We start from the raw sequence: 24537 nt of genomic DNA on the forward strand, positions 1-24537 counted from the left end.
ATTGCCAGGTATCTGATTACTAAAAGACTTGGGACTAAAGCAGAAGATCTTGTCACTGAAAACTTGTATATGGCGCAGAAATTCAATTATGAGGACCACAGAAGCAAGGCCAGAATGTCAAGTAATAAATTCAATATCCTCCCAAACTAGAGCCAAAATTTATTTAGAAGGTTTAGGTTGAAATTTAGTCTGCAGTTGGGGGAAAGTAGAGCTAGTTTCTATGACAGGACTGGAGAAATATTAAAACCATTAGAGAGAACTTTCACCTGCCAATTTTAAATGGACAATTCTATCTAGTTTCTACGTTCTGTAGCAAATGATTTAGTGTTTTCCTTTGCCTCACTCTCTAATATCTGAATCTAAAGTAGAAAAGTACAGTATCTAAAAGCAGTTGGAATTAATCCATTCTGAGAAAAGCATCTTGAGAGATTTTCCTATAGTATTTTCCTAGATTTGGAGATTTTTCCAAATTCCTATTTTTGCTAAAATAGAATATTTTGTTGTCACTCTAATTCTGAAAGTAATTTGTAGTATTCTAATGCATTTCTTTTTGTGAAGGTACCTAGATTTGGACAAATTTGAAGCAATATCACCAATTCATGTGTAATCTTAACACACAGTGTCAAATAAGTCCATTATTACCAGTGTTTAGAAGTATATGCTTGTGTGACTAAACAATGTTATTAATTTTTGTCAAATGCCACTTCTAATTTTGTATTAGAGGAAAGTAGTAAACATTAACTTTGTACACCAGTTATTCTGAGCAGTTTTTTTTTTCATAAAAATGTGTTTTATATCTGTGTCTTTGTGCTTAAAAATGCCTGACACATAGTGAGACTGATAAACGATTTTTTGAATGAATGTGTTTCTTCACAGTTATTATTAAATACTTCACCTTTCCATTGAATCCAGTCATAATTTATGTTTCTGAGAATTTAAATAATGCAGGGACTTTTAATTTAAAAAGTGTGACTCATCCACTGAAGAGTTATGAATATATACTCAAAGCAAAATGTTAGTCATATTTAAAAAGAGAAAATTATATGTGAGGTGCTGAAAATAATCTAAAAACTGATTATCAAAAATTAGACTGCCAGTTAGAAACTTTGATGGCAAAGTCCATATGTATAATATATAAGCTTGTTCACCTGAAAGGAAGTGCCAATGATGTGGGTCTTCCACATTCGCGGGTGTGCCTCCCCTACACACACTCACTCTCCTGCCTTCAGTTCCTTAGTTTAACAACAGGGAACTGTGAGTAGCAGCACTCTGGCTGATATTAATTGCCATGACCAGGAAAAGAGGCAATTTATCGGATAACTGGGTCCCAAGCCATACGGGGCCTGAGAGATTAAAATGATCACCTTGAATTGCACTCAGAAGCTAAAAGGCAATCAACACAGACGGCAGAGCACAGGTGTAACACGCTGCCTGTAGCCAATCTAGTTAAGCAAGCGGACCACAGCATTTTCAGGGTCTGAAGCTTCGGATGCTTCCGAGTGGTCTCTGAAGTGTTGTTCCACACAAAGCTTGGAGCTTGAATTGAATACAAATTTTTCATGTGTTTGAGGATTTCTCTGGGAAGAAATGATTTTTAAGGAGAAAACTAATGAAATAGACTCCATAGAATTTGTTAAAATCAAAGGGCACTAGTAAAATAAAATATGCTCTTGAAATGATGAGCAAGGAGTTTTAAAAATTCGGCCCAACACATCTGTAAGTTCTTGTAATACTCACGCTCCCTTCTCAAACTGGAAAATCACTGGAGACACTCATATGCTGACTATTTCCACCCAGAGTTCATCCTCACTTTTTAACGTAGGAAATACTATTTACTATCACAATTGAAGTCAGAGCTAAACAAACTCATTTAATAATGAAAGCATGTGGAAAGGCTTCCACAAGGGCATGGGGTCCTTCTAATATCCAGGGGTCAGTGTAAGAATCACTTTGGATAAACACCAGAGAATGGCTCATGGTTTAAGTATCAGGTTCGACATTTTGAGACTCCTTTGGACATTTGGTTTAAATTCCCTTGTGGTTAGGACAGACTTTCAGTGGTAAACTCAATTTTTGCAATGAACTGTGTTTTTCCCTTTACGATTTTCTGTTATGTGCCTCCCTGCTCTACTTTGGTAGCACAAGAAAGTCCCATATGTACCTGTATCTTTTAGTAACAGCAACAGGAAGAACTGCCAGTGTTCTTACCCATCTACATTCAAGTTGAAACCCATAGACGAGACAAAGTGTTCCACAGAACAGGTTTCTATCCATAGAAAATAAAAGTAGAAAGTTTCATTTTATATATTCAAAACTGTCAACACAAATGATTGTGTTGAAATATGATTTATGTTTCTATGCTCCTTAATATTTAATGACATATAGATATCAAAGAGAAGTTCCTGATTATTTCTTTAAAATTTAAACTGCAATTTAACATATAATTAAAGAAAGTGAGAGCAACCAATAGTGAAGTACCTACTGTTAGAAGGACTTCTTTTATTTAGTCCTTAGATGATGCAAAGCGTCAATATTTGCAAAATACAGAAGAAAGATATAAAACAAACTAGCTACCACAGAATGCTAGTGGCCTGAACATATGCATCTTTGCCAAAAAATGCTTTAGTTATTAACACTTCTGAAAGAAACTGTCATTATGAAATATCACTGGTAGAGTCAAGAGGCTTGCCAAATTATCATCATATGTGGTCATTTCCAAGTTACTCAGAAATGACTAAAGATGATTAATATTTGAATCATTATTATCAATAACATATTTAAATTGTTCTTCTTAAATTTAAATTTTGCAACTTGATTAACTTAACCTAACAATTTGAATTCTTCAAGTACTGTTTACATTAAAATGTAATCTAATACTTGTTCTCTCTCTTTCATTGCTCTATTAGATTGGTCTTTGGTTTCTTACCAGCTTTAGAGCCAAGTGTACTCTTTCCTTAACTTATATTTATCTAGGAGATTTATCTATTTGTCTAGAAGACTTGAGCTATTTTATAATGCTGTCATGACAAAAGCTTAAACTTACGGGAAAGAAAACAATTTTCTGTAAGTTTTTTTCTCATTGACTAATAAGGGCCAGCAGAGAGAAATGAAAATATTAAGGTTCGTGCTTTATTCAATAATCTTCAATAAGAAAAAAAATATGTACAATGAAAAACGACATTTTCAGTGGGATACAAAGTTCTATAGAATTTCTAACTACTTAGTCACTTGATCTTAACTTTTATTAATGTAATGTCATATGGATTAATACATTAAAGCCAGTAAGAGTTTAAATGTTTTGATAAACTGAAACTCATTGTGAATGCCTGTGTTGAGATTATGTGGTAAAAGAGTCAACAGTACTAATCAGAGAAACACAAATAAGAACCACAATGAGATGGCACCTCACCCCAGATAGAATGGCTATTAGCAAAAAGACCCCCAAAAAAATGTTGGCAAGGATGTAGAAAAAAAGGGAACCTTTGTACATTGTTGGTGGAAATGTAAATTAGTAAAGGCATTATTATGGAAACAGCATCAAAGTTCCTTAAAAAATTAAATATAGAATTATATATCTATTTTGGTACCAGCACCATGATGTTGTGGTTACTGTAGCCTTGTAGTATAGTTTGAAGTCAGCTGGCGTGATGCTTCCAGCTGTTCTTTTTGCTTAGGATTTTCTTGGCTATACGGGCTCTTTTTTGGATCCATATGAAATTTAAAGTAGTTTTTTCTAATTCTGTGAAGAAAGTCAATGGTAGCTTGATGGGGATAGCACTGAATCTATAAATTACTTTGGGCAGTGTGGTCATTTTCACAATATTGATTTTTCCTATCCATGAGCATGGAAGGTTTTTCCATTTGTTTGTGTCCTCTCTTATTTCCTTGAGCAGTGGATTGTAGTTCTCCTTGAAGAGGTCCTTCACATACCTTGTAAGTTGTATTCCTAGGTATTTTTTTCTATTTGTAGCAATTGTGAATGGGAGTTCACTTATGATTTGGCTGTTTGTCTATTATTGTTGTGTAGGAATGCTTGTGATTTTTGCACATTGATTTTGTATCCTGGGACCTTGTTGAAGTTGCTTATCAGCTTAAAGAGATTTTGGGCTAAGACAATGGGGATTTTAAATATACAACCATGTCATCTGCAAACAGAGACAATTTGATTTCCTCTCTTCCTATTTGAATACCCTTTCTTTCTTTCTCTTGTCTGATTGCCCTGGCCAAAACTCCCAGAACTGTGTTAAATAGGAGTGGTGAGAGAGGGCATCTTTGTCTTGTACCAGTTTTCAAAGGGAATGCTTCCAGCTTTTGCCTATTCAGTGTGATAATAACTGTGGGTTTGTCATAAATAGCTCTTATTATTTTGAGATATGTTCCATCAATACCTAGTTTATTGAGAGTTTTTAGTAAGAAGGGGTGTTGAATTTTATCAAAGGCCTTTTCTGCATCTGTTGAGATAATCACATGGTTTTTGTCATTGGTTCTGTTTATGTGATGGATTATGTTTATTGATTTGCATATGTTGAACCAGCCTTGCTGGTGAAGATGAAGCCGACTTGAACGTAGTGGATAAGCTTTTTGATGTGGTGCTAGATTTAGTTTGCCAGTATTTTATTCAGGATTTTTACACTGATGTTTATCAGGGATATTGGCGTGAAATCTTCTTTTTTTGTTGTGTCTCTTCCAGGTTTTCATATCAGGATGATGCTGGCTTCATAAAGTGAGTAGGGAGAAGTCCCTCTTTTTCTATTGTTTGGAATAGTTTCAGAAGGAATGGTACCAGCTCTGCTTTGTACCTCTGGTAGAATTCAGCTGTAAATCCATCTGATCCTGGGCTTTTTTTTTTTCTTTGGTTGGTAGGCTATTAATTACTGCCTCAATTTCAGAACTTGTTATTGTTCATTGAGGGATTCAACTTCTTCCTGGTTTAGTCTGGGGAGGGTATATGTGTCCAGAAATTTCTGCATTTCTTCTAGATTTTCTAGTTTATTTGCATAGAGGTGTTTATAGTATTCTCTAATGGTAGTTTTTATTTCTGTGGGATCAGTGGTGATATCCCCTTTATCATTTTTTATTGTGTCTATTTGATTCTTCTCTTTTTTCTTCTTTATTAGTCTGGCTAGCAGTCTATCTATTTTGTTAATCTTTTCAAAACCAGCTCCTGGGTTCACTGATTTTTTGAAGGATTTTTCTTCTCACTATCTCCTTCAGTTCTGCTCTGACCTTGGTTATTTCTTGTCTTCTGCTAACTTTTGAATTTGTTTGCTGTTGCTTCTTTAGTTCTTTTAATTCTGATGTTAGGGTGTCAATTTTAGATCTTTTCTGCTTTCTCCTGTGGGCATTTAGTGCTATAAATTTCCCTCTAAACACTGCTTTAGCTGTGTCCCAGAGATTCTGGTACGTTATGTTTTTCTTCTCATTGGTCAAAGAACTCATTTATTTCTGTCTTAATTTCATTATTTACCCAGTAGTCATTCAGGAGCAGGTTGTTCAGTTTCCACGTAGTTGTGCGGTTTTGAGTGAGTTTGTTAATCCTGAGTTCTAATTTGATTGCACTGTGGTCTGAGAGATAGTTTGTTATGATTTCCATTCTTTTGCATTTGCTGAGGAGTATTTTAGAATAAGTGCAATGTGGTGCTGAGAAAAATGTATATTCTGTTGACCTGGGGTGGAGAATTCTGTAGATGTCTATTAGGTGCACTTGGCCCAGAGCTGAGTTCAAATCCTGAATATCCTTTTTAATTTTCTGTCTCGTTGATCTATCTAATATTGGCAGTGGGGTGATAAAGTCTCTCATTATTACTGCATGGAGAACAGAGGCCTCAGAAATAATGCAACACATCTACAACCATCTGATCTTTGACAAACCTGACAAAAACAAGCAATGGGGAAAGGATTCCCTACTTAATAAATGGTGCTACGAAAATTGGCTAGCCATACGCAGTAAACTGAAATTGGACCCCTTCCTTATACTTTTTACAAAAATTAACTTGAGATGGATTAAAGACTTAAATGTTAAGACCCAAAACCATAAAAACCCTACAAGGAAACCTAGGCAATAGGATTCGGGACATAGGCATGGACAAAGATTTCATGACTAAAACACCAAAAGCAATTGCAACAAAAGCCAAAATTGGTAAATGGGATCTAATTAAATTAAAGAGCTTTTGCACAGCAAAAGAAACTATCTGTAGTCCCAGCTACTTGGGAGGCTGAGGCAGAAGAATGGCGTGAACTTGGGAGGCAGAGCTTGTAGTGAGCCAAGATCACACCACTGCACTCCAGACTGGGCGACAGAGCGAGAAAAAAAAAAGGGGGAAGAAAGAAAGAAAAAAGAAACTATCATCAGAGTGAACAGGCAACCTACAAAATGGGAGAAAATTTTTGCAATCTATCCATCTGACAAAGGGCTAATATCCAGAATCTACAAGAAACTTAAACAAATGTACAAGAAAACAACAAACAACCCCATCAAAAAGTGGGTGAAGGATATGAACAGACACTTCTCAAAAGAAGACATTTATGCAGCCAAAAAACAAATGAAAAAAGCTGATTATCACTGGTGATTAGAGAAATGCAAATCAAAACCACAATGACACACCATCTCATTCCAGTTAGAAGGACAATCATTAAAAAGTCAGGAAACAACATGCTGGAGAGGATATGGAGAAATAGGAACGCTTTTACACTGTTGGTGGAAGGCGTACATTATTTCAACCATTGTGGAAGACAATGTGGCGATTGATTCCTGAAGGATCTAGAACCAGAAATAACATTTGACCCAGCAATCCCATTACTGGGTATATACCAAAAGATTATAAATCATTCTACTATAAAGACACACGCACACTTATGTTTATTGCAGCACTGTTCACGATAGCAAAGACTTGGATCTAACCCAAATGCCCATCAGTGAGTGGATAAAGAAAATGTGTCACATATACAACATGGAATACAATGCAGCCATTAAAAAAGGATGAGTTCATGTCCTTTGCAGGGACATGGATGAAGCTAGAAACCATCATACCCAGCAAACTAACACAAGAACAGAAAACCAAACACCGCACATTCTCACTTATAAGTGGAAGTTGAACAACAAGAACACATGGACACAGGAAGGGGAACATCATATACTGGGGCCTGTCAGGGCCGGGAGCAGGGGGCTATGGGAGGGATAGCATGAGGAGAAATACCTAATGTAGATGACGAGTTGATGGGTGCAGCAAACCACCATGGCATGTGTATACCTATGTAAAAAACCTGCACGTTCCGCGCATGTATCCCAAAACTTAAAGTACAAGTTAAAAAATTAAAAATTGAAGTACTGTATAACCCAGCAATTGCTTTCTTAGGCATATATGCAAAGAAAATGAAGTCAGTATGTCAAAGAGATATCTGCACACCCATGTTTATTGCAGAGCTATTCACCATAGTCAAGATATGGAATCAAACTAAATGTACTTCTACAGATTAATGAAAAAAGAAACTGTGGTGTATATATTATACAATGGAATACTATTCAGCCATAAAACAATGAAATCTTATTTTCTGTGGCAATGGGGATAAACCTGGAAGACTTTATATTAAGTAAATTAAGCCAAGTACAGAAAAACAAAAAATATTTGATCTCGCTCATACGCAGACTCTAAAAAAAGTTGATTTTACAAAAGTAGAGAGTAGAATAGTGGTTACCACATGCTGAGGAGGGGAGGTTACAGGCAGGAATGAGGAGACATTGGTCAATAGATATAAAGTTACAGTTAGATAGGAAAAAAAGTTTTAGAGTTCTATTAAATACATATAGTGAATACTATGCATGCTATAGCAAATATCAATGTACATGTATTTCAAGATAGCTAGAAGATATTTATTGTTGCCACTACAAAGAAATAATAAATATGTAAAGTGATGGATACGTTAATTATCCTCATTTAATCATTATAATTTATATTATTGATAATGTAAATCAGTTTTTAGCAGGCATGTGCATATTTAAATGTATACAAACATTTAAACATCACATTGTACACCATAAATATGTATAATCACTATTTGTCCACTATAAATTATAAATTTAATTTAAAATTTAATTTTTTAATTTAAAAATATGGTGAAGGCAACTGGTCTTACCTTCTTCATTTCTTCTTTTAGAAGAAATAAAGATAATAAACTGTATGTAATGGTTGTGTATGGGCAGAGGAAGATAAGCAGTTAAAACTCATTAGAGAAAAAAGATTTTTCAATGTAGCATCAGACTGGCATCAGCCACCCAAATTTGTTTAACCAGAACATAATACAAATAAAGAACAGGCCTTATATATTTTCTTAGAACTTCCTAACCACATTTTTGCATTATTTCTCTTCGGATGTTCAGAAAGATCAAACTTAACCACCCCTTCCTCATCTTCCTATGTCTAGAATAGAGTAGTCAGGTGCTACAAAGAAATTCTAGAGCAGTACTGTCCAACAGTATTTTCTGCAATGATACCAATATTCTATAATCCACACTCTCCAATATGGTGGCGATGAGTCATGTGTTGCTATTGAGCATGTAAATATGGTTCGTGGGACTGAGAAACTCAGCTTTTATTATCTAATAATGAATTTAATTATTTATTATAAGTAAATGTAAATTATAAAATGTAAGTTATTTAATTTATATGTACTATTTTATTTTAAATCTGAATTAAATTAATTGTTTTAGATTTTAATTTTAAAAACCTCATCTGGCTCACAGTGTTCTTACATAAGTAACTTTTATTAGAACGTAATCATACTCATTTGTTTACATACTATCTATAGCTGTATTTGTGCTAAACAGCAGAGTCAAATAATTTCTATAGAGACCTTATGATCACAAAACCAATAATATCACCTGACCCTTTACAGAAAAAGTTTGCCAATGTTGCTTTAGAGTATTTTTTTGGTTTTAGTCTGGGAAGGGGTTCCTTGCTACCTGATTGCGATTTATGAACTTCGTGAAATTGAGAAAACCTGTAGCACAACCCTACCTGACTTAATAGTTTGATTGTAGTCACTGATCTTTCTGGATGCCTCTTAGTTCTAGAGAAGTATGTTAAAGACCTATTCTTTCCCTAATAACCTATGATTCACACCAACCCTGAGATCCTCCAGGAGGAAATGGAAAGCTTTGGGTAATTACAGAGCATTGACTTACCAAGAAAATGAAAAACATCTCTCTTCTTTCTCTGCATCTCTAGTGAGCACAAAATTCTATTAACTATTTGTTGAGTGAATCATATCGATGAGCAAATTAATCTCTTTACCCCCAAAAATGGAAAAGGTCAATACTCATGCTTTCCTCCACTGCTAAAAGATTTCTGTAATACTTGTATACAAAGAGGACAAGAATGATCAAAAATATATATAATCATCACATTACCAAATACAGATTCTCATCATTTTCTTCTTTCCAATAATTTGCAATCAGAAAATGCAAAACTTTCTTAAGAAAGTTTATATTACTAACATTTATAATCAAGTGGTATACATGAAGAAATTATGTTCTGGTTAAACAAATTTGGGTGGCTGATGCCACGCTCATGCTACATTGAAAAATCTTTTTTCTCCACTGAGTGTTAATTGTCCTATATTTCTCTGCCCGTACACAACCATTACGTATAGTTTATTATCTTTATTTCTTCTGAGAGAAGTTTGTAAATATTATATTTGAAATATAATTTTAAATCATATCCAGAAGTTATAAAGAATGTGATACCTTATTAAAGCAAGAGAACTTGATATCCTTCTTAAAAAGCAATTTGCTTTGTAGAAATGCATACCCAAATCCCAAAACTAGGATTTATTGGTTAAAAAAATGCAAACCAAATGTGTTCCTTGACAAAAAGTTCTTGGTCAATTAAGCTTTTGGTTATTATTATCTGACAAGAAAGTGTTGGACTTTAACTCTTAGGTCTCCTCACAATATACACTGTTCCACATGTTTGAAACTAGACTCATTCTGTCCCATGGATTAGGAACATCCCTTCACCTTTATCTGGCAAACTCTCACTCATCCTTTAAGATTAGATTAGACATCACTTTCTTTAAAAATCTTAGGCTGAACTGAATGCACAGCCTAGGCACTCCCACAGCATCCCATACATCCCATTCATCTATCAATCATGGACTTACCATACGGAAATTATCTCTTGATGTATCTGACTCCCCAATTAGATTTCAAGCTCCTTGAAAGTTCCTTGAATGCAAGATTCAGTTCTAGTGATTGCTTATTCAATGTTAAACAGAATCTGTTCGATTCAGTTAAGTCGGAGAAATCAGTTCAAAATCACTGAATGAAAATATAAATCAGTTTTCAGTAAGCAGCCCTCCAAATCTACCTCCACAATAATTGGAATTCATGTGAATTATAAGAGAGGCAGATGTGACATATTTCTAAATTTGGGAATTTTTTTTTTTTTTTTTTTTTTTTTTTTTTTTTTTTTTTTTTTTTTTTGAGATAGTGCGGTGGCGCGATCTCGGCTCACTGCAAGCTCCGCCTCCCGGGTTCACGCCATTCTCCTGCTAACAAGCGTGAGCCACAGTGCCCGGCCAGGAAATTTTTAATGAGTTTCTAAAAAGAGGCCCGAGTGGTGATCCAATGTTTAGAAGTGTCTGTTCCTTACTTCACCCTAATTCTTAAAACTGATTTTACACAGATGACTTTGTAGCCCTGAGGTTTTTTAATTTAATAAATTATTTTTTAAACTTACTTGACAAATTGTAGGTCTGCTTCAATTTTATTCCCGTTTTATTAACTTTATTTCCATGCAGCATTTTTTAACCTTTATTGTTTTTATTTTTATTTTTTTCTTTCCCAATTTTAGGTTCAACAGGTACATGCGCAGTTTTGTTACTTGGGTAAATTTGATATCACAGGGGTTTGGTGTACAGATAATTTTGTCACCAAGGTAATCAGCATTGTACCCAATAGGTACTTTTTCAGTCCTTGCCCTCCACCCACCCTCCACCCTCGAATAGACCCAAGTGACTCTTGTTCCCTTCCTTATGTCCATGTGTTCTCCATGTTTAGCTCCCACTTACAAGTGAGACTATGCAGTATTTGCTTTTGTTTCTGCATGAATTCACTTAGCTCATGGCCTCCAGCTCCATCCATGTTGCTGCAAAGGCCAGGATCTCATTTTTTTATAGCTCCATGAGACATTTAAAACCTATTTCCTCTTTTAAAATTTCATTTCTCTTTATTTTTATCATCATTTGATACTTATTTGGCTGGCTTTCCTTTATCTCTTTTTTTAAAATTTGCCTTCTTTCTTTTCAACTCACTTTGTGCTTAGACACATTTTCTTATCTCTTTATCAATTCTCTAAAACCTCACATTGTATTTAGATTTTCTCAAACTCAGAATCAATCACATTTATAGTTGTTTGCTATACATATCCACTAGGTTGCACTGCCAATATGTAAAATACAGCAAGACCTGTATCAAACACCCACCTTCCTCCCCCATACCTACTCCAAGGCTCTGCCTATCTTGAGCTCAATTTTTTATTTGTAGTACAACCTTAGTTTGAATCCTGAAATACTCATTGGCTGTTTTTTTCTTTATGTATAATGTTAGCAACGTACATATAGCTAAACGTTAGCTTCAGTCTAAACACTTAGCCACCATGAATATAAATTGTTACCTTGGGAAAATACTGCAAGATAAATTCATCGCATATTTTCATGGTTCTTGTGGATTCCCTTTTGAATATATGTATTCAGAGGTGCTCAAATTTCTCTTAGATGAATTTAGAACTGAAGCAGTCTTTCTCAGGCTTAAGAAGAAAATATTAAGATCTGCTGAATTTAAGGTTGCCAAAGTGTTCCTCGGCAGCTGTTCTGTATAATCCAGAAGGATGCATTGCACTTGTCAAAGTAATTTTTAAATTTGTCTGTTATTAGGCATCAATCTATAAACCACAGCCTTACGAAATTTGTTGAGAAATAAGTCTAATAAAAAATGCATAGAAATATTCTAACATAGCTTTTAGGTTGGTAAGAGACTCTAGAGATCAAACACTATATTGTCAGTATAAAGAAACCACAGTGGTAACAGAAATTCGTGTTCAACTACCATATAGATATTTGGAATTTACATTTTAAGTTTTTAAAAAATTATCTTTATACATTATTCTTAATGAATTATTCCACCTTTTATTTTTCTAAATACTGCAGGAAATATAGTTGCAAATTCTCTTAGAATACCTATGGCATATATTATATTTCTGAAATAATTTCTATTCTTTAAAATAAAATTCAACATATAACTTTAAAGGGCTCTTACTGTCATGCTTTGTGAAAATATTAAGCTCAATTATCCAATTCTATAAATAAAATATAATAAAAATATTAGTTTAACGAGAGCATTCAATAGAAAAAAAACAAGACCTTTATGTCCCTATATGGAGCACATTGTAACCCTGGCCCATGTTTTTATGAAGTAGCTACTTTCTGCAGAGTATTTTATCAGTAGAAAACAGCCTGTGCACTCAATTTATTTAAAATCTAGCTAGAGATTTAAAACACAGAATACATACAAAAGCAAAATAAAAACCACAAACATTCATTTAGGCTTATGATATATGTGGAGAGACAAACTAAGCAGAAGTTTAGGTAGTTTTCTGATGGAAATAGGTCTGGTGCAAAATATTTAAAATTAATTGAAAAAGAGGAGAGAATGGAAGTGAGTAAAACTATCACATGGGAGATCATGTTAAAATTTTTTCTAAAGGATAATGTCAACATTTGTGGATCATGAAGATCCTGAAGCTTAAGCTAACAGCAGACTTATCCCTCTGGTATGTACTTTTCGTTTAGGAATTTGTGTTCAACAATATGGATTAAATCAGAATTTAAGAATTTAAAAGAGAAAATATTTTTGATGTTCATACAGTTTCAGCTTTTCGTGGTAGTAGTTTCCCTGTACAAAAGTGTGGTGAAGACAGACAAAAAAATGAGTAATTCAATTAGATTTTTGTAAATTCTAGAAAGAAGCTTAGTACTACAAGCATACTGTAAAGGATATAGTGCTTAGCAAGAATTTGTAGATTAATTCAAAAAAGTCGGTGGGGGGGAATGCAGGGGGGAAAGAGAGGAAGGGAGAATACAGCTAATACATGATTAAGTGAGGAGTCTTCACTAACATTTATAATTGAATACCTAAATGTTATATATTAAACATTATACATAACCTAAGTGCTATACATATATTTCTGAAAAATAAGTTTATGTAATACTAATTTGAAAAACTTTTTATTGCTCTTCTAATGCAATACTTTGTCATGAGCCATTATTCATAAGTAAAAAAATGCATTGCTAAATTAAAGAGAAAATGGCAGAGATCATGATATAGTAAGAGACTATGTATTTTAAGCAGATCAAGTTTTGTTAAATTGTTAGTCCAAGAAATAAACAAAAAGTATTGGTACCAAAAGCACTGAAAAGAAGCATTTTCCTTTCCTTTTTCTTTATGAGACAATTTTTTTAGGCTAGAATAATTTGTATGAAGGTGGACAGATACTTCATTTAAGGAAAATATGGAAAAAAGAAAACATGTATGTAAACTAACCAGATGTTTATGATTAGTTCCTAGTTAACATCACCCAGGTGGCTAAAGATGATTTTTATGGAGGGAGAGCATTGTAGAATGCCACATGTTTAAATAAATCATGAGTATAGCAGTCATGATCCTGGGGCAAAAGAGCTACACATCCCATTTTAAGTAACCTTTTCAAATCACACCATATAACATTAGAACAGCCATTACTCCCCAACACAGTATCTGTTTCCAGTTTCCTCCTACATTTTGATGGGCATCGTTATGTGTCAGCTTTCATTCTGTTTTCCAATGTTGTAACACATTGTATGGGTTTTTGTACCAGATGAAGTCCATTACAATATTATGTATTAGTATCAATGGGTTGGGAAAACATATACAAAAGTTACTTTACATTAAATATTTTCTTTGGAAATAGGTTGTTGATATTTTGTTGAGATATCTGTTTCAAAATCTATAGCTCAATATCAGTTATAAAGTCATTCCTAACTGTGATTTAAATAGAACTTTATATTTTCGTCCCATTCAAACAATAAACATGTATATTTGAACACCAAATATTTAATTCAATGGAAAAGAAATACAAGAAGAAAGAATTATGTTGCTTCTTTAATATTGAATCACATTTTATTATGTTGTTAAAAACCTTAAAATTGCCTTAATGGCTACATAATATTTAACCCACAAATTAGGTAAAAATTAAGAAAATCTAAATAAAGTATATATTTAAGCGTATTGGTTTATTCGTTATGTCAAATGTACCATAATAATGTAAGATATTAACAATAAGGGAAACAATACAGGATAAATTGGAACTCTACTGTCATTGCAATACTTTTGTAGATCTAAAACAATTCTTTTCTTTTTTCTTTTTTTTTTTTTTTTTTTTGAGATAGTATTTCGCTCTGTCACCCAGGCTGGCATGATCTTGGCTCTCTGCAATCTCTGCCTCCCGACTTCAAGCAATTCTCCTGCCTCAGCCTCCCGAGTAGCTGGGATTACAGGTGTGCACCACCACGCCTGGCTAATTTTTGTATTCTTAGTAGAGACAGGGTTTCACCATGTTGGCCAGGCTTCTCTTGAACTCCTGACCTCAAGTGATCTGCCCACCTCAGCCTACCAAAGAACAATTCTAAAATAAAAAGTTTATCTAAAAAACTACTTAACTATTCTTAAAACTAGGCATTTATTTTTAATGCATCTTTATGAACATGAAGCTGTGTTTACTATTTTTTATCACTTCCTATTGGATTATTTTATTTATATAGAGAGAGAGAGAGACAGAGAGATAGAGAGAGAGAGAGTCTTGCTCTGTCACCAAGGCTGGAATACAGTGGTGCGATCTCAGCTCACTGCAACCTAAGCCTTCTGGGGTGAAGTGATTTTAGTTTCTCAGCTTCCCAAATAGCTGGGATTACAGACACGCAGCACTACACCTGGCTAATGTTTGTATTTTTAGTAAAGAAGGGGTTTCACCATGTTGGCCAGGTTGGTCTCAAACTCCTGACCTCATGTGATCCACCTGCCTCAGCTTCCCAAAGTGCTGGGATTACAGATGTGAGCCACTGGGCCCAGCCTGTATTATTTCTTGATTTTTAGTTATTATATCAAGCTTGGTAAGAGTATTATATACATATCAAGAGATCATTTTAGAGAAAAGTTGTATAGATTTACATTCTCACCATTAATGTATAAGATTGTCCTTCATCCTGTATTTTCCCCAGCGATTTATTATGAAAATTTTTCAATGTACCACAAAATAGAAATAACATTATCCTGAACATCATATAGCCACCTCCTAGATTCTTCCATTGTACTGCATGTTATATCCATGCCTCTACCCATCTATTAGTTCCTCATATTTTTATGCATTTCAAATAAATTGCAGACTTCTGTTCACTTTCCAATAAATGCCTCAGCATGTATATCATTCATCAGTTTAATATTTAGAATATTTTCATATAAAATGTACAATAAACCACCCAAATCTTTTTTTATTATTATACTTTAGGTTCTGGGGTACATGTGCACAACACGCAAGTTTGTTACATAGGTATACATGTGTCATGTTGGTTTGCTGCACCCATCAACTCGTCATTTACATTAATTATTTCTCCTAATGCTATCCCTCCCCCAGCCCCCCAGCCCCTGACAGGCCCCAGTGTGTGATGTTCCCCTCCCTGCGTCTATGTGTTCTCCATGGATTCTCATTGTTCAACTCCCAATTATGAGTAAGAACATGCAAAAAGAACACCCAAATCTCAATCATATGCCCTTGACAAATGTATATATTTGTGTAACCAAAATCTCTCCTGAGATATAGGGCATTGCCATTACTCCCAAAATATTCCTTGTGCCCCTTCCCGTTCAGTTCCCACAACCACCTGAGGCAACAACTCTTCTGATTTTTTCATCACAGATTAGTTTTGCTTGTTCTGGATCATAATGTAAATGAAGTTGTACAGTAGATATTCTTTTGCATATGACTTTTTTCACTCTGTATCATATTTTGGAGTTTCATCTATTACATGTTATCAGCATATTGCTTTATTTTTCATATATATTACCTATAAATTGATGACAAAGCCCACAAGACACTATTATATTTAATAAAATTATGAAGAACAGTAGTCTTTTATAATTACCATAGTTAATGCTTTTTATTTCTTGAAGATGAATGTTATATAAATTTTCATTTTATATTTTATTATACTATATTTATTAGACGTGTAAAAAACATGATCTCCAAATACTGACAATTTTTCTCCCTCTTAATATTTTATTTCTTATATCTGTTTTATCTTTATTGAGGTGACTAAAATTTCAAGTAAAAATTGTGCTATTAAGCATACTTGTTTAGGTTTTGTCTTTAACCCGTGTTCTGGTTACCTATTGTTGCATAGCAAATTATTCCAAAATATGTTGGCTTGAAACTACAACCTATAAATTTTCACAATTCATGGAAGTGACTGGACGATCTTTTTAACTTACATAAAGTTCACTAAGGTTCTGGATGGCTGGAAGCTCCATTATGGCCTCATTTCCATGGTTGACAGGGTGCTACTGGTGACCAGCTAAGAGATCAGTTGTCATTGATTTTACTCTCCTCATGGACTGCATTCAAAGACAAATGAGCACAAAAGCAGATGAGTTTCAAAGGAAGGGCAATTAAGCTTTACCTCCATGTGAGGAGTGACTTGTGCATACAGGAAGGGAAGAGATTGTTGGGAGCCATCACTGGAGACTAGGCACCACATCCTTTTAGTCTTATGCCACTAAACAGGACATTGATACAGAATAGCCTTTTATTCCTAGTGTTTTAAAGAAGTACTATAATGAAGTTTATCATGTGTTATTATAAAATCAATTTTGAGATCATATATCCTGGTAGATTTCATAATACTAAAACAGCTTTGGTTGCTTAAGTGTGTGCTTACACAAATGTTCAAGGAGAAATCAATTACAATTTTATACAAGTTGTTGCAAAAATATAAATAGAACAAATGCTACCCAGCATTTGCAAAATAATACAAATGCTTAATTCAGGATATCTTGTTTTACAGAGTTGAAAATTTCCTATTATAAAATAGAAAACAAAACAAACCTTAAGGCAAAAAAAATATGTGTTTGATTAAGATGAATTAAGATATCAAACAAATAATGACATAGATATAATTAACATACAATTACCAGATGACAGGGAGAAGAAATTTGCAATGTTTAAAACTGACAAGAAACTCCTTTATCTAGAATGCACAAATCCACAGGAGTAAGATAGCAACTCTATTAGTAAAATGGGAAACGATATAGTTAATTTTCAAAAAATGAAAATGAAAAGTTTAAAAGCGCCAAAAAAATACAAGTTGAGGTATAGGTTTGTGTGGCCATGCTGAAGTACAATTTTGATGGTAGCACTTAATCAAACTAAGAATCCACAGCTACATAATCCAAATTCTGCTCCTGGGATAATATCCTAGAGAAATTGTCACACAGGTCTATAATAGAGACATATATGAAAATATTCTTCCTAGTAACATTGCTGTAACAGAGAGAGAAGCAAATTAGATGCTCATCAATGGAGGTATGGATAAGTAAAATTTGGTGAACCACTATGTAATAAAACAATTAGATGCAATGAATGAAATATATATGAAGCCACATCAAGACACTTATTGCATATCATTTTTTGCTCTAAAGTATGTGAAGCAAAATAATAGCATATTAGTAAAAAGACATACTTCAAATGTATTTGAATGTTGCCAATAGAGAAGTGAAGAATAAGGATGAAGGAGAATGAAACCCAAGAAAAAAGAGAAAGAAACTTTCACAAAAATGGTGATAATATACCATAAGGTGTAGAGTACATAACTTGTTGCTTGCCTGCTTTTTATGTACATTCTTTGATTTTTTTTAAAACAGCTAGGATATGGCTACATATTTGCATGCAGTAATTTCCCAAGAAGAAACAAAAGTCAAAATTAGTACACGTTTGATAGACTAGAATCTGGTTGCTATGTAAATAATATTAATCATTCAAGTCTTGCTCTTCTGTAATGTTTGATTGCAACTAGCTCTCTTATATAATAATTGATTACCATTAAAGCAAAAACTATACAAAATATTATGTTTATTAAAAAACATACTTCATGAAGAGACAAAAGAAAAATGTACTGGGTCAGTACAAATATTCAGATACTGTTTGTATAACATATAATGCAAATAGCTAGCAAACGGAAGTGAATTCAGCTACAGTTAGATGTAATCATTTTCATTGTCCTCTTTAATGCAAAGTATATTGAGGGAAAGCTTAGAGAGGTGCTTTTCAAATTAAGTTCTTTCTTCTTTCTCAACGATATTGTAACTCTAAGAGGAAGACTATATCAAGTTCCCTCCAATCACTTGGAAATAATATTCTGTGAAAGAGCAACATACCATTCTCATTCCATTGTGTAACCTCAGATTCTTCCTTAAAACCTGTGTATATAGCACAATTTGAACCAAACACTAAAAAAGATCATCTGTCACCTTTTCTGAATAAAGAACTGAAGCTCTAATTTTATATTAAGTGACTTCCTATTACTATTTTTTAAAATTTCACAAGGGAAAATTGTCTCTACTGGGATAGTAGTGAAATTACAGGTACAGCATTTATTTAAAATTGAAATGTTTTCCTATCAAAATCTGATTTGCTAAATACAATTTTTTGTATTGTGATAAATTTAAAAGGGATTAAACTTTGCTCTTATCAAGGAAATTTATTATGTTTTGATTCTTTAAGATATAGTCAATCTATTTACCATGCAAATCATTCCTCATATTAATAAAAACTGTTAACCCCTTCCGTTATAAGCCATTGCCTATCATACAAATAATAAATAAGCCTGATTTGCTATGAAGAGTTCCATTCTTCTATGGAAAACTAGCAAAATGACTTCATAGAGATATGGGCATAATAAAAATGCAATCCCCACCATGCCTGGTTGCGATAGACGTGAATTTCAATTACACAAATAAGTTAAATAACACCAGTCAATCAACAGCATAGTTCACATTTCAGTTACCACATTATATTAAGTGAGGACAACTGCAAAAAGTAAAAACTTGGTTGCTAGCTCTTCAGATCATAAATCCCTACTATATGACAACAGATACCCATCGTGATCAGTGACCACGTATGTCACTGTTTTTGCAGTGTGCCAGTGTGCCAGGGCTTGGTCACTATGTTCACTTCATTCTCAGACAGCTAAGCATACATCTCTCTGTTGCCTCCTTGTTTCTCAGAGAAAAACCCACCAATGTGCCACTTTACAAAAATCAGTAATTAAAAGAAAGAATAGGTCAACAAAGATGAAAGTATAGCAAGGGCAAAAATGATAATGCTAGAAGGAAACTTGAATCAAATATAAATGGAATCATAGAAGAGCTAGTTGAATGTGAGAATGTTGGCATTTGACATTTGAGACTCAAGATACACAGCCAGAGGAACTGAGGGAGGGCAAATTTATCAACATAAATAAGAAAATCGTTGTGACAAAAAGGATGACAAGGTCCCAGCTGAAGTTATGCTGCAAAACAACTTCACATTAAAGGAACTCTCAAATGTTTCATGACATTGTAAGTACAAAAAATAAAATGTTGGAAGCTGATCCAAACTTAGAAAGAAATATGACAATTCACCAATGAATATAAAAATGATCATTCAATAGGTATTGTCAGCTTTATGAGAAGGCAAGCAATAATCAATATATTTTTGATAAGTTATTTGCAAAGAAAGAAAACATTTTAGTTCTCATTGTTTCTAATGTTTTGAATTACAGTGTACTAAAAAATGTTAATTTTATTATTTTTATTTCCTTTTATATTTATAAATAACAGTAAAATCTTTTTAATGTTTTTCACATTTTGTTTCACAAATTTTTAAAGATTATGGTATTTTTTTAATTTTTCCTATTATTAAAAATCACTTTCAACATATCAGCTAGCACAGTGACATTTACAGTCCACACTACCTGTCCAAAGTGAAAGCTGCTTGTATTTTATGCATACTATTTTACAGTTTACAAATAAGTTTAAAAGTACTAGTTTAACTTATGTTCTTAGAAGTCTGGAGAGAAAACTGATTATCTTCATTTTATAGTTGATGCAACTAGTTGAACTTTTGTTACATACCCAACATAAAGAGACTGGTAAGAAATAGAACTAGACCCCATTGCAAACATGAAGTTCTTTATTTGCATTATAATCTATTCATATTTGATTATATACCTACAATGTACTAGAAGCAATAATCACCACTATGAACAATAGTGAACACTATAGAGTTTTATTTTCCTTGTGAATCTTGCTATTTTATGTCCATCTCTGTTCCTTACTTTCACATGGAAAAAAATGAATTCTGTAGAAAAAAATTTGATGGCAAGAAAGTAACACACATTATGAGTCATTTTGTTCAAGATGTCCTACGTATATTTTCCCAATTTAAGCCTGGAGTTAATATTTCTCTTAGACCAAAGATGGTAACTCATTTGACAATAACATATATGTTTAACCAAGAGTATATCATTTTTATCATCTTGCTTTTTGGGTATTTTTAAAGGGTGATGTGGCACACGCTTTTATTCATATTAAAGAAATGTATTCTGATCTTCATTTCTAGTGGTAAGTCTCAACTATATTTCAAAAAGATTGATAAAAGCTTGCAAATTTAATATATCTGGCACTATATATTAAATGTGAATCCAAATTTTTGATGTATGACTAATTAGATAGCCTACAGTTGCAATTTTTTTCTGTTTAAGAAATAAAGCATTTAACTTAAATTTTGACAATCAAAATGAAGCAGATTTCAGCTGATTATAAAATGTTAAATTATCATTGGGCTCTGTTATAAGGATGAGTAATTTAAAACAGCAATATAACATGTTTCTATAGTTTCTCAACACCCAATTTTCTGCTCAGAGGCAGTATTGGAAGGCGATGCCACTCAATGTATTCACAGTAATAACTCCTATATAAATATCATATACATGTATATATCTGTGTACATATGTAACTACACATATATATAACTATATGAGAACTGTAATCAGACATGTTAAACATAAAATATTTCTGAACATAAAATATTTCAATATATATAGATACACATGCTGTTTTACAGTTAAGCAACAATACTGCTATAATAAGAAATTATCTAATTTATGGTTATTTTAAAATTTGCCATATAATGAATGTATTTGATACTTATAATAAACCTAGACAGGTAATTATCTTCATTCATATTTCCTTTTCAACAACAATAATCTCACACTATGTTTTACATTACCTATTTCATATTTTCCAAGTACTAAAATCTCTATTTACTTTTACTTTTTTCATAAATTTTGTGTGCATTCTCATATCTATTAACTGATCCCCTATATCTAAATCCATTAGCTCAATATTGATGGCAATGGGAGAGTCAAATTTTGCATTCTCACATAATATTTTAACTTTAAAGAGTATCCACATTCTTTGATATTCAGTATCGGGTATGTTACATAGGATTAGCATTATCCTTGACTAAGAGATTAGTTTAAAACAAAGAAAGCATTTTAGGTGCCTAAAGGACATTACCAAGATCAGAATCTGTAATTCTTTATATGTGGTCTCATAAAGTTTTTATTTTAATATGTAAATTATTTTATAATTATACTTTTAATATTTTAAAAGCCTCTTGTAACAAACACATAAAGGTAGTTCATTTTATCGTCATACTTTTATTTAAAAATTTGTTATATTCAATCATTGTAACACATTCTGAAAATACAAAAGTGAATAAAATAGAGTTCTTACCTAATGAATATAATCAATAGGATAAATGTCATAATCTAAATATGCAAAATTCCACGAGAGCAGATAGAAAGTTTTCACTGAGTTAAGGAGAATTCTGAAAGTTCCATTTATGATTATATGAATTTTATTTGGTTTAGATGAGCAAAGCAAACCTCATCATATGTATTAGAATTTATTCTGTGAAGAGCACTGTCATAGTTTTCCTTTTTAAAAAGCATAAGTGGCCGGGTACAGTGGCTCATGCCTTTAATCCCAGCACTTTGGGAGGAAGAGGTGGGAGGATCACCTGAGGTCAGAAGTTTGAGACCAGCCTGCCCAACATGGTGAAACCCCATCTCTACTAAAAACACAAAAAAATTAGCCGGGCATGGTGGTGCACACCTGTAATCCAAGCTAGGCAGGAAGAATCGCTTGAACCCAGGAGAAGGAGGTTGCAGTGGGCTGAGATCACACCATTGCACTCCAGCCTGGGCAACGAGAGTGAAACTCCATTTCAAAAAGAAAAAAAAAAAAAGTATAAGCATAGCTGGGTGCGGTGGTGGCTCACACCTGTAATCTCAGCACTTTGGGAGGCTGAAGGGATCACTTGAGCCCAGGAGTTTGAGACCAGCCTGGAGAACATAGGGATACCCCATCTCTAAAAAAAAAAATAGTAATTTTTTAAAAGCATAGAAATTTCGGGTAGTATGCTATGACATAAAATGAGGAAAATGGGACTATTGCAGAGTACATCTTACTTTGAGAACTTCCCCCTAAGAATAAACCCCACAAACAAAAATAGGTAACCATATCTATATTGGTTATTATCCTGCATCACAGATAGTCCATCATGACAGCAGATAGTAAAAAATCTGTACAGGAGTCATGGGAGGATGCCTACTGAGTTAGACACCTACATTTGCCATTCGTGTAGCAGATGCATATGTGGTGTTTATGTATTCATTAATTTTAGACTGGATTCAATGACGCTAGCTGTAATAGTTGAGATTTTAAAAGTGCTACCCTTCATCATCTCTGCTACTTTACCTCTATGTTGCTACATTTTTATAATTTTTGCTTAAATTTTGAAAGATTACTATTGTCTTATATGGAGTCAAGTGGCATGCTATTTTCACATTTTCTTTCTCCCATGATTATTTTTCTTGGGTCATTTTTCATAATTTACTTGGTTTTCTAGGTATTTTTACCTATTTATACACCAATAACACATGATATTCCATGCAATAATTTTCCAGTGTTCAGTTAAATCATGTAAGTATCAATTTATATCTCTTTGTAACCTAGAGACTACCATCCCAGCCTCTCTTCCTACTCTGGTTTAAATACCTCTTTCCAGGCCTACTTCTCAGAGGCTGCCGTGAATCTGATTGCCTATTTCTAGACTGAAGCTTTTTCCAGCTATATTAGTCTGTTTTCACACTGCTATAAAGAACTACCTGAGACTGGGTAATTTATAAAGAAAAGAGGTTTAATTGACTCACAGTTCCACATGGCTGGGGAGGTTTGAAGAAACTTACAATCATGGCATAAGGCGAAGTTGAAGTAAGGCACGTCTTACATGGCAGCAGGAGAGAGAGAGTGAGGAGGGTACTGCCACACACTTTTAAACCATCAAATCTCATGAGAACTCACTCACTATCATGAGAATAACATAAGGAAAACCACCACCATGATCCATTCACCTCCTACCAAGTCCCCCCCAATACATGGAGATTACAATTCAAGATGAGATTTGGGCAGGGACACAGAGCAAAACCATATCATTCTGTCCCTGGCCCCTTCCAAATCTCATATCATTCTCACATTTCAAAACACAATCATGCCTTCCCAACAGTCCCCAGAAGTCTTAACTCATTCCAGCATTAACCTAAAAGTCCAAGTCCAAATTCTCATCTGAGATGAGGCAAGTCCCTTCTACCTATGAGTCTGTAAATCGAAAGCAAGTTAGCTACTTCCAAGATACACTGGGGGTATAGCCATTGGGTAAATGCTCCCATTCAAAAAGGGATAAACTGGCCCAAACCAAGGGACTACAGGCCCCATGCAAGTCTGAAACTCAGCAGAACAGTCATTAAATCTTAAAGCTTCCAAATAATCACCTTCGTCTCCATGCCTCAAATCCAGGGAACGCTGATGCAAAGGGTGGGCTCCCAAGGCCTTGGGCAGCTCCACCCCTGTGGCTCTATAGGGTACAGCCCCCAACGTACTTTCATGGGCTGGCACGAGTGCCTATGGCTTTTCCAGACACACAGTGCAAGCTGTCAGTGAATCTACCATTCTGGCATATGGAGGATGGTGGTCCTCTTATCACAGTTCCACCAGGCAGTGTCCCAGTGGAAATTCTGTGTGGAGTCTCCAATCCTACATTTGTCATCTGCACTGCCCTAGTAGAGGTTCCCCATGAGGGCTCTACCCCTAGAGCAGACTTCTGCCTGGACATCCAGGTATTTCCATACATCCTCTGAAATCTAGGCAGAGGTTCCCAAACTCTTGCCTTCTGCACACTCACAGGCCCAACATCACATGGAAGAAGTCAAGACTCGGGGCTTGCACTCTCTGAAGCAACAGCCTGAACTGTACATCCCCTTTTAGCCACAGCTGGAGCTGAAGCAGAGCAC

This window comes from Theropithecus gelada, chromosome 5 (assembly GCF_003255815.1).
Source record: "Theropithecus gelada isolate Dixy chromosome 5, Tgel_1.0, whole genome shotgun sequence".
Classification (NCBI taxonomy): Eukaryota; Metazoa; Chordata; class Mammalia; order Primates; family Cercopithecidae; genus Theropithecus; species Theropithecus gelada.